The following is an 11,999-nucleotide window of genomic DNA, read 5'->3' as shown; positions in this document are numbered from 1 at the left end:
GTTTTGTTTTGTTTTGTTTTTTGTTTTTGTTTTATTTTGTCCCCCACCCCCTTGGAGGAGGAAACAAGAGGTAGAAATATAACAGGGCACCAAGAACCATCTGCATAAACTATCAATGTTAAAAACTTGATTGTGGTTATTGTTACACTGGTAAATAGGTATGTGCAAACATGACAATGTATGAATTATATATGTATAGTTTATTGTATTTCAGTATTATCCTTAATACAACTGTTTTAAATTTGAATGAAAGAAATAAATATATTTCTCAGAAAAACAAACTATATATTTGGAAAGCATAGGAAAAGATGCTGTATATTATATCTCATTAAGAAATTACAGATCAGTCACCACCATGAAGGTCAAGCTGTGAAGTTTTAGCGGGTACAAGATATATCCCATATACAGGAGTCTCTATGCAAGGACTGACAGAAAGGTATTCCAATTTCTTAATGCAAAATGTGAGTCAGCTTTCCTATCCAAGAGGAATCCTTGGCAGATAAACTGTAATGTCCTCTACAGAAGAAAGCACAAAAAGGGCCAGTCAGAAGAAATTCAAAAGAAGAGAACTCAACATGAAGCAAAATTTCAGAGGGCCATCACTGTTGCATCCCTTGCGGATATCATGGCCAAGAGGAATCAGAAACCAGAAGTTTAAAAGGCTCAATGAAAGCAAGCCCTTGGGCTGCCAAGGAAGGAAAAAAAGGCTAAGCAGGCATTAAAAATGATGGCAATGGCTGCTGCTAAGACTCCCACAAAGGCAGCACCTCAGAAAAAGAGTGTAAAACCTGAGAAATTTTCTGCTCCCTGAGTTGGTGGAAAATGCTAAATTGGCAGATCAGATTTTAAAATAAAGATGTAACCCTTTTAAATGGAGAAATGTTAAAATAAGGCAATAAAGAAGTATGATTGAATGCTAGCTTTGCTTTGATGTGTTTAGGACACACTACACAGACTGAAAGTAGTGGAATCTTGCATAGATTTAATCCAAGTTGACTATTCAAATGCTCTTTTCCTGTCATTTCTCTATCCATGAAAGGCACATTTGTCTTTTATTGGGTTTGACTTATACATTGGGACCCCCCGTTCTCCCACGATTAGCTATTATGTGATTTGATAGTGCCCAAAATTAAGAGCTATATTAATCTCTTGCTCCCAGAAAATAGCATCCCCCTTTCTATTCTGGCTATATTATTCTGTCTCTGAAACCAGGGACACTGAATAAGAGTATATTTTACCTATTCCCAGAGTAGTTTGTTGAGCTAGGACTTTTGACAAAACTGTGCCAAATAAAATAAAATTGCTCAGTTGCCTGATGATCAATGAATGTGTAATGTGATAAGAAAAATATTATAATTTGTGAACAGGCTTGTACTCTATAGATGTCTTTATTATCTGCCCACCTGTGCTGAGTTGCAAGGATACAACAATGCTTAAGCCATGCCTTAAACAAGCTTTCTCAAGGTAAAATTATGGTGGATGTCAATATTTTCTTCATCCCCAAATATCCAAGTTAATGCATTACTAATTTTCTTGCTGGTGCATGTTAAATTCAGGCATTATTCTAATTGTTGGGTATAATAAATAGGTTTGGGGAGAAAAAAATTACAAATTAAACACACATAAAATTTTATAGAATTTTATACCTGACAATATCAAGAGCTGGCAAAGTTAGGGAACAAGAGGAACTCTCATCCACTGCTATTGAGATAACAAAATTGGACAGCAACTCTGGAAGACAGTTTGGTAGCTTCTTAAATATCACAATATACACTTAATATGGCCCACTAATTGTATTTATCAGTGTTAATTCGGTGTAATTGAAAGCTATGTCCCCATATAAGTGTCCACAAAACCCACATAAAAATGTCCACAGCTTCTTCACTCATGATTGCCAAGAAAAGAAAGCAGCTAAGAAATATTTCAGTAGCCATTTACCTGTTATTAATGTAAACACTTTGATACATCCAAACACTGGAGGGTCACTCAGAAAATTTAATAAAACGAAATTTACTATCAAACATGAAAACACATGGAGGCATCATTAATACATATTGCAAGAAAGAATATATTGTCTGAAATGCCATATTTGTGTGATTGCAAATTTATGACATTCTGGAAAAGTCAAACACTAAAAATGGTAAACATTGCCAAGAAATCAGGCAGAGTAGATGTTAAAGAGGTGAAGAACAGGGACTTCTGGCATGGTGAATCTACTCTGTAAGATGCCATCATGGTGAAAATTGACATTATTCTTTCTCAATGCTTTAAAAACTGTAAAATTAATTTTTAATATTAACTAAACTATTTATTGCCATTAATAATTATTTAGTACCATCACTATTGGCAAAATATTTTGATTTTGTACTTACATCAAATGTTTCTCAGTAAAATACACAAAAAATAGTAGAAACTCTAAATAGGGAAGGTATATGGAAACATGGTACTATGTGATTCATTTTTCTGTAAATCTACAATTCTCCTTAAAATAAAGTCTTTTCATTAAAACAATCAAACAAGGCTTCGTGATTTTCCTAACCCTCAAACATCTGACCCTAGGACTGGCCCTCAACAATAAAATTTGTACTGAGAATTAATAATTTCCAATAACCTTTTCTTTCTTTCTTTCTTTTTCTTTTATTTATCTTTTTTTTGTATATTTGTCTGAGAAGTGTTGCTGATCTTTTCCAACAAGAAAGTCAAGAAAATCTATTTTTTCTATTTTAATTATCTTTTTAGAGAACAGTGAACATAAGCCCTTAGTGAATAAACTAGTATCTTACATTAAAAAGATGCTTATACATCAATAAAAATAATTATTTATCACTCTGATCCATAGATAGTAAATCATTTAATACTAAGGAAAAGATGTTCTAAACTTATTATCCTAAACTCATATTCATGAGAAAATTATCTGTTATTTTTTTTTAAGTCCACCTTACTTAGAATATGCTACCTATAAAATGAGATGACTTTCTTTTTCTTACCCAACATACTTCTGGTTGAAATAAATGAAGATAGTCCAAGTAAAGGGCTTTGCTGATACATATTAAGGGGCAGATAAATTGTGGGTGATATTACTGAGAAACACAGTCCTATTGATCAGAAAAATAATAGGCATTTGGTGATACTGAGAGCTCCATAATCTCTCTGAATTTTTATAAAAAAACTTAACACTTACCATGTATATCTTGCAATTCTGAGCCTTGGTAGTTACTAACACTAACCTACTAGAAACAGATAACATGGTCTGTGAGTCATATCTTTCCAGATCCAGTTCCATTATGCTCACAACAATATTTCGTAGATTGGATATGACCAGGGCCAGTCAGGAGCTTCCCTTACATTTCTCAGACAAGTTTACAGAAAAGAGGTTCTCGTTTTGGTTTCTAGAATGGGAAAGAGAAAATCCTGCAAGATTGGCATCAACATTTTTTTATTCACAGTTCTTAAACTACCTGCTCATGGCTAAGCTGGACTGTACAGTAGCTGAAGAAATTATCTTCAAGCACAGATTGGTTCAAAATGACAATGTATATCTGCTAAATATTCAATATGATGAAGGTGAGAAAATGAGAATATAGACTACAATGGAAATTGGAAGAAAAACTGGCTCCCTCAGGAAGAAGGTGCTTTAACCTATCTCCATTCCCAAGTGAGAAAAATTATTAGTCAAATTTCTTCCTTCCTTTCTCTCTTGTCTACTTTCTATCTTCCTCATTTCATTGGTTATTTTCTTATTATTTCTCATTTTCCATCCCTTCCTTGATTTCTTTCTAAGAAAAAATGTCTCAGTTCACCCTCCATATTTACTTCTCAGAAACTAGTCATTTGGAAAATAAAGCTCTATAGTAGGCATATCCATTTATATAGGGTTTCATTACTCTAAATTGTTTTCAATTGAAAAACGTGAAAAATATATTGTAAGATTATACACACTCACATGAAACATTAGTTTGAGGTTTATAAAAATTTATACTCATACACCAAGCCATACATATCTGGGGTATAGTGAGAGGCCTTACATTGTTTTGCTAGGAACAGAACAAAAAGAAGAAGAAGAAGAAAAAAAAAACACGATAACAGCAATAAAAACCTAATTATTTTCTATCACATTACTGACTTTCCTGTAATAAAAACAGTTTATGATCATTTAAAGTTATTTTGTCTTTTCTTGAAAAATATTTGAACTTTCAAATGAATTTTTACTAATTTTTTACCGCAAAACCAAAGGATGATGTTGTTCACTGAAAACTTTAAAGAAAAAATGTTTTTCAAAGACAATTTAAATCCATTTAATGAATGACAACAGACTTTGGATGTTCAGGTAAAGTAAGCATTTTCTTTCTTTCTTTTTTTTTTTTTGGATGGGTCTTTATTTATTCATTTATTTTATGTGGAGCTGAGAATAAAACCCAGTACCACATACATGTTAGGCAAGTGCTCTACTACTGAGTCCCAACTTCAGCCTCTACATATATACTTTTTGTTTGTATTATTGTACATAATAGTTGGGTTTTTTTTACATGATTATACATGCATGGGACATAATTTACTCCATTTAAGGCTCCAGTTCCTCCTCTTCTCTCCCTTCTCCTTCTCCCTATTCTCCTTCCTCTATTCTTAAAGTAAGCATTTTCAATAAATTTTCTTTTGTAATTTTAAAGGAGAAAGGTAATTGGATCATCAGAGTACAACTTTGCCCCAAATATCTGAATCCATATATTGATATCAGGATGGCCAAAGCTGGGAAAAAAAGAAAATTTTTCTTAAAGAAAATTCAAAGCCCTTGGTACCTACTTTGTACCCATGAGTCTTTCAGGCACTGAGTGACTATTCTAGTTGAGGCATCAGAGTTAATGAATACTGCAGCATTATTCAAAGTGTAGCCATTTATCTGAGAAGACTTTCTGTTATTACTGAATTTATTCATGGGAAATAGTCATTTTCCCTTCTTGGTCACAGATGTGTGAAAGACAGTTTAAAAAGTTGAACATGACAGTTTCCTCTACCACAGCCTGTTTTATTAGTTTCTCTTGAAATAAAGAATTTTTATTGAATTTATTAAAAATATGTGTGTAAACTATTGCCTTCTACTCTGTCCTCAGCAGCAAGAGAACTTGCTAAGAGCCATAGCCAAGTAGTAATAATGCTGGCATTTTTGGTTGAAAGGTGACACCAGCAAGCCATTGAGATGATATGATTATGTTAAGATCTGCATTCAAATGAATATTAGACCCCTGCTGTCCACCTCTGCCTGCTATGGGACTCCTGGAGAGTTCCCATTGGTTGGGGAAGTGCGGTAGGAGGGAATTCCGGAAGAGGGATTTCCTGTTGGTTTGTGTGTCTGGGAAAATGTCGCGTGTGTGTGGGTCGGTGTATTTCCTGGGGGCATACAGGGCATTGGCGGGAGTTTAAAAAATAAAGTTTGTTCCTGTTTGAGTGGCTCATGATTTTGTGCCCAGCCAGACTGTGGCAAGAACTGATGTTCTATTTGCTTAACTTTATTGCTTTCTACAAAACATCTCTAGGCTTCACATTTGGATTTCCAGCTAAATTTAGCATGATGTTTATGATAGTGCTTCCCTTATTTCCCTATTCCTTAACACTGTGATAGTATCTTATATTCTCCTATTTTACAAACACCTAAATATCTTAGTGTAGTAATTATCCCAATGCGCACACACACACACATGAAAAATGGAACTTAGCTTTGAATTCAGAAGCATAAAAAAGAGTGGTTTGATACCATTCTGTTGAACTGGGATGAACGATCAGTGAAGAAGAAAATAACCACTCCTGAGACTAATCAGGTGAAGTACAGACCTGCACTAAAAACCTGCAAGTTCTTCTTCAGAGGAAACACAACCACTGGCAACTCATGTTCTGAACCTTGACTTCAAATGACACCACTTTATGACACTTATTTATGTAAGAAATCTCTCCTTTATTCCAGTCCAGGTGTGCTTCCCACACCCTGAAGCCCTCCCAGTTCCCAAGCTTGGCATGCTATCACCTCTGAAAAGCTGCTGCCCCCAACAAACACCCAGACTCCACTTCCTCTGCTCTGCACAGAACCCCTGAACAGGCTTCAAAGGTCTCCCCTTCCCCATTTCCTTCTCACCCCAACCTTCCTCAGCAACACAGTGCTGGTCCCCTGGAACTTCTTTTGATAAATAATGAAACACCTCCCATTCCCCCTGGTCACCCTAGAGCCTTCCCTACCTGCTGTTGGATGCCCTTCCAGGATGGGGTTGGGCTGGCACGTGAAGTCATCCAGGATGGTACAGAAGACTCCAGGTACCACAGTCCAGGCTCTTGGGAATGTAACCCTGCTTACATGAAACAGAAAGTTTTTAATTCTTACTAAATTGAGATTAAATGTCATTTGTATTTACCCCATCCAGAATCTGCTAAAAGTTCACCTCCTGTTTTTCCATGAGCTCTTCTTGTAATTTACATTGTTCCTCTTCTATCCATAATAAAGTACATAATAAAGTACATATGAAAAAAGGTTCATTTTCAGAAAAATTCAAAAGCTTGTACATTTCTTTAAATTAAAAGTTGTTTGTTTGTTTTTTTTAATCCATACTGTACATTTCATCATATGCTGGCCTGGTCAAGAGTTATCCTTCCATATTTAGTACTTTAGAGATAAGTTTTTAAACAGTGTGATAACAGAAAAGGGTGGGATGGTATTGCACATACTTATATTTTTGTGAGTGTTTAAACATTTTAATAACAATATATTAAAAAATAAAAATAAGGACTGCTTCTGTGTAACAGTTGCCACCCTTATCCAGGTGCAGTGGTGTATACTTGTCACCTCATCTATTCATTTGAGGCAAGTTTCAACAACTTACTGAGAGACTGGAACAAAAATGTTTTTAAAATTAAAAATATATAAGTTCAGTTGTATGATAAAGTGCCTCTGTATTCCTCTGGATTCATTAACAAAAATCAATAAAAAAGGCGGGGAGGGGCTGGGGATGTGGCTCAAGCGGTAACACGCTCACCTGCTATGTGTGAGGCCTGGGTTCGATCCTCAGCACCGCATACAAAGATGTTGTGTCCAACAAGAACAAAAAAATAAATATTAAAAAATTCTCTCTCTCTCTCTCTCTCTCTCTCTCTCTCTCTCTCTCTCTCTCTCTTTCTCTCTTTCTCTCTCTCTCTCCCTCTTTAAAAAAAAAAAGAAAAAGAAAAAGGTGGGGAGGACATCACCACTGGGAGCTGTCCTAGGTAGTTACTTCAGCTTTCCTCCCTATGCACCCCCACAGAGTTACACCCTCTCTTCCACTCAGGTTTCTAAATTTTGGAAAGAAGCTGTGGCTAACTGATTAAGATGTGAACTGCTGTATAATGTTCCTTTAGATTTACAAAACCCAGAACATCTGGTGATTCTCAGATAAAATCAGAATGTGTCATGCCTCTTCTTAGTCTTTAGCTATATACCAACACAAAACAAGCAAATTTCTGTGACATTTACGATGCAGAAAGAAATATGTCGATTCAAAAAAAGTATAGGTACTAGCCCAAGAAAGTCAAGCTCCATCGTGATGGTCCATTCAGAAAGAAAGAAAAGGAAACACACCCTCAATGACAAAAGTTCTGCTTAGAGAAACCTCTCCCACTGCCTCACAATCCCATCTTTCTCTCCCTAAAAAAATCCTTTGTGTCCCTGAGATTCCCAAGAGGACACTATGAGGATGACAGCCCCCCTCCCTCTATCAGTGTGCTGGATCTTCAGTAAACCTGATTTCTTTCCCATTAATTCACATCTCCTGACTACTCATTTTCCAGTAATGAGGAGCCTGGACCTGTATCTGGAAACATCTGGAGTCTGCCAGTCTTCTCTATCACTGATGATGACTCCAAATTCCTTTTTAAAAACTCCCTTTTATATCATGTCTATAGGTTCATGTTTCAACAAATAATTCTTTTCTATTTTCAAAGTAGCCCTTTTATACAGATAATGGTTTGTGAAGAAACACTGATTATGTAGTGCTTACACCCTGTAGCAACTCTGAAGGGTGGTAGTGATCAAAAGGTACAGCAAGGCATTGTATTTACTTTCATAAGTGCTCAACAAGCTCACAAAATGCTCACACACCATTTACAGAGTGTAAAGAATCATGAACCCACGCAACTCTTGATGCACCACCTCTAGAATGCAGCAGACCATCTTTTTCTTCTCCCTGAAGCAACGGATCATTTTACCAACTAATCTGGAACCTCACACTTCAAAATGAACTTCAAACATTCTTATTACTCCTAGGAGGGTACTATTTGCCAGCTGTTGGACAAAGGTCAGGTGCCTCCCAGATACTAGTTTTGGTTTCATCATGTGCTCTGAATGAAGGATGTTGAACAATTCTGATAGTGGTGTTTTAACCATCTCCTAACCTCTTATCTTTTTATATAAGAGGCACTTCATGCACCACAAACTTTTATTGAACTACCCACTGACTGATTTCTATTAAATTTAGTGATCATTTGGAAAGTTAATCAGTGGAGAAATTCACAGAGAGAGGAGCCCTGTCTAGTTATAAACCTGTTACTCTGGAGCACAATAAAATCATTCCCAGATATAAGGCACAGGAGAGAAGACCCTTTTTATTTACTCTTCCATAAGCTGTGGTCTTACGATTTTGCTTCTCTTATCTGTTCCTGTGTCTTTTTAATGCATTTTCTTCTTTATTTTTTCTTCTGATGGCAAAATGGAAAAAAAAAGGGGGAATAAAGCAGGCAAAACAAATGACAGTTTGTATTAATATATATATATGTATGTGTGTGTGTGTATATATATATATCAATTGAAATGAGAATACAGGCTTACTTGTGAGTTCTTTCAGTTCTTTCACTGACTGTTCTAACATCCTTCAGCTATATCTGTCAACTTTTGAATGAGGCAGTTTTTTTTTTTATATATTACAAGCAGAGCCTCTCTCCCTACCTCACCCACCCCAAACATCTGTTTTTAGAAAATCAATGATGAATTCTAAATAATATTTTAAATTGTCAACATCTAATACTGGCAAAGAGGACATAATGCTAAACCATCATATTATCTGGGCCACTGGGTTTTAATAAGAATGTCTTATTATCTCTATTCAAACAAACTGAATTCATTAGATTTTTGGGCCTGTTACTACAGCTTGGCTCAGGGAAAACACAAATAACAGTGCAGAACTAGGTTTCTATCTGTACTCTATGACTTACTGAAACTGGGATTTGGCTGAAGGTCCTACATTTTATGAACCTACTTTCATGATTTTAAATAGGATTATCACTGGCCTAATCTCTTGAAGGTATTATGACTCTCTAAATGAGCGTGACACACATGTAATTTATATTTTGCTTTCCATGTATCATTTATTATTAAATTGCTTCAAGTGGGACATGAGTTGCCCACTTACAAATCTTCTTTAAAGCAAAGAAAACAATCAAGCATGTGAAGAGAACCTACAATGGGAGAAAAATTGTTGCCACCTGCACATCAAGTTCAGCATTCATCTAGAGGATATATAAAGAAAGCAGAAAACTTAACACTGTAAAAGCAAGCATTCCAATCACCAAATGGGCAAAGGAACTAAACCGGCACATCACAGGAGAAATGCAAATGGCCAACAAATATATGAAATAAATGTTCAACATCACTACAAATTAGAATAATGCAAATTAAAACTACACAGACATTCTGTCTCACTCCAGTTGGAATGACAATTATCAAGAATAAAAGTAATAAGAAATGTTGGAGAGGATGTGGGTAAAAGGTGCACTTATACGTTGCTGGTTGGACTGCAAATTGGTGCAACCAATATTTAAAAGCAGTATGGAGATTCCTCAGAAAACTTGTATTGGAGCCACCATTTGACCAAGTTATCCCACTTCTCAGTATAAACCTAAAGGACATAAAATCAGCATAATAGGCCCTATCAACCAAAGGCCAGATAATTTTAATGATATGTGGATACTAACAAATAATCAGGGGGGAGAAGGAAGAATATAAATTGACTAGACTAGACAGATGGGAATAAAAGAAGGTAGAGGAAATGGGAATAGAAAAGACAGAATGAATCAGACATAATTTTCCTATTTTCGTCTATGAATAAACACAGTGAAGCCCCATATCATGTTACAACCATAAGAATTGGATCCTAATTAGAATAAGTTTCATGCTATACTCTATGTGTATATATATAATATTTCAGAATTCACTCCACTGTCATTTATATATCTAAATAGTGAAGAAAATATTTTTAAATTCCATACTATAAACCCACATAGAATGTTCAATGAAATTCTAGTAATCTAAATTTAGAAGAGTAATATTGTAACCTTTGGGATAATTGATGAGTAAATTTGAGCATTGTTATTTTATGCATCAATTTCTGCTAAGATTCTCAAAGAGGAAGCTACTAAAAGATTTGAAGTACTCTGGAACTATTTCTGGGAAGCAGTCTCATGTCTACACAGGTGCAGGGGTGTATTCTTCCTTCTCCCTCCTGATTATTTGTTAGTATCCACATATTATAAAGATTATTTGCCCTTTGATTCTTTCAATGGACAGGTGGACCAATGCTACAGCTACACTGTGACTACAACCTTGTGTGTTCCATTTGCTTCTGGCTGGAGCACAACTTTACTGAGCTTCATATCCTAGTTTATTCACTGTGAGTGATGCCTGTGTGTACCACACAGTGCTGCCATGGGAAATACAGGGAATAGGGCACATTAAGTGCTCAATACATGCTCTGGGTTGAATAGTCATGTCCTTCCCAGCATATCAGCTTATTATCTCATATGGAAATGAGGTTTTTGCACATAAAAATGTTGTATGCGTCCATAGTCAATTAGAGTGGGCTATAATCTAATGATTCATGACCTTAAAACTGGAAATTTGGACAAGTATACCTGTGCAGAGAGAACAATGTGTGATAATGATGACAGAAAAAGGAGAGATGAATCTATACATCAAGGTATGCCAAGGATTTCCTACAACTACTGAGAGCTAGAGGAGACAAGGAAAAATCCTCCCCTAGACCTTTCAGAGCAGATACCTTAGAATAATTCAGTTTGGACTCATAGACTCCACAACTGTGGTACAATAAATTGATTTTTTAGGACACCCAGGAAGTATTATTTTTCAGAGTAGTCCTAGGAACCCAAAAGGGCCCATATGTTTGGCTCCTCCTTGATACTCAGGAGAGGAGTTAGTCCCAGACTGGTAGCTTCCTTTCATAAAAGGGAAAAAGAGGAATCCCATTGTCATCAGCAACATCCTGTGTCCACAAAGTCCTGGATAAAATATCCTGAAAATGCAGTGTGGAATTCTAAGAGTAAACAATGTTCTAAAATTCACATGGAAATCAACAATCCAAAAGATGAGATTCTAAAACCTGATATGTAGATAGTGTTTAAAGTACAGAGATAGGGCTTGCAGTCTTCAGGGAAAAAAATCTGAAACTGTGGAAGGCCCATGAGAGTGAAAGATCCCACGTGCCCCAATTTATCATGGCCATATGCAGGTGTGATCTAAGTAGGAGCTACAGTAGGTTTCTCTGTAGGGCACTGGGAAAAGAGCTAGGGAAGAAGGTGAATACTGGACCCAAGGAGGACCTTATGTCACCTCCACTGCCCCTGAAATTTCTAGACCAGGGCCATCAGTTGGAAGTGTTTAGACCAGGACCTTGAGCAAACCCTGGAGGCTTGTAAGAAATAAAGAAGGGCCACCCCTGGGCCCTGAGTCAGACACTCTGAGTTGAGGCCCAGAAGTCTTGAGTTTGAGTGAGCTCTCCAAGAGACTGTCATGTACCCTACTTGAGATGTATTGTTGTAGTCTGGAACAGATGGCCTGGGGTGAAAGTGTCAATTTTATTCTCCATAAGGACACCTGGGAATTATACAATCATACCAATAGCTTTTTTCTTCCAAGCTTCTGACCCTTCATCCTAGTCTCTCTTAAAATCAAATATCCAAAAGAATATATGGTTATA

The 11,999-nt window shown here is 36.1% G+C and overlaps 1 pseudogene; it reads left to right on the top strand.

Annotated features, from left to right (window-relative positions):
• The first annotated feature begins 355 nt into the window (after nt 1-355).
• Nucleotides 356-829, top strand: LOC144256057 (large ribosomal subunit protein eL24 pseudogene; annotated as a pseudogene).
• Nucleotides 830-11,999: the final 11,170 nt, after the last annotated feature.

This window comes from Urocitellus parryii, chromosome 7 (genome assembly GCF_045843805.1).
Source record: "Urocitellus parryii isolate mUroPar1 chromosome 7, mUroPar1.hap1, whole genome shotgun sequence".
In the NCBI taxonomy this organism is placed as follows: Eukaryota; Metazoa; Chordata; class Mammalia; order Rodentia; family Sciuridae; genus Urocitellus; species Urocitellus parryii.
Note: the sequence above shows the minus strand (reverse complement) of the source record. Positions and strands in the feature narration are given on the sequence as shown.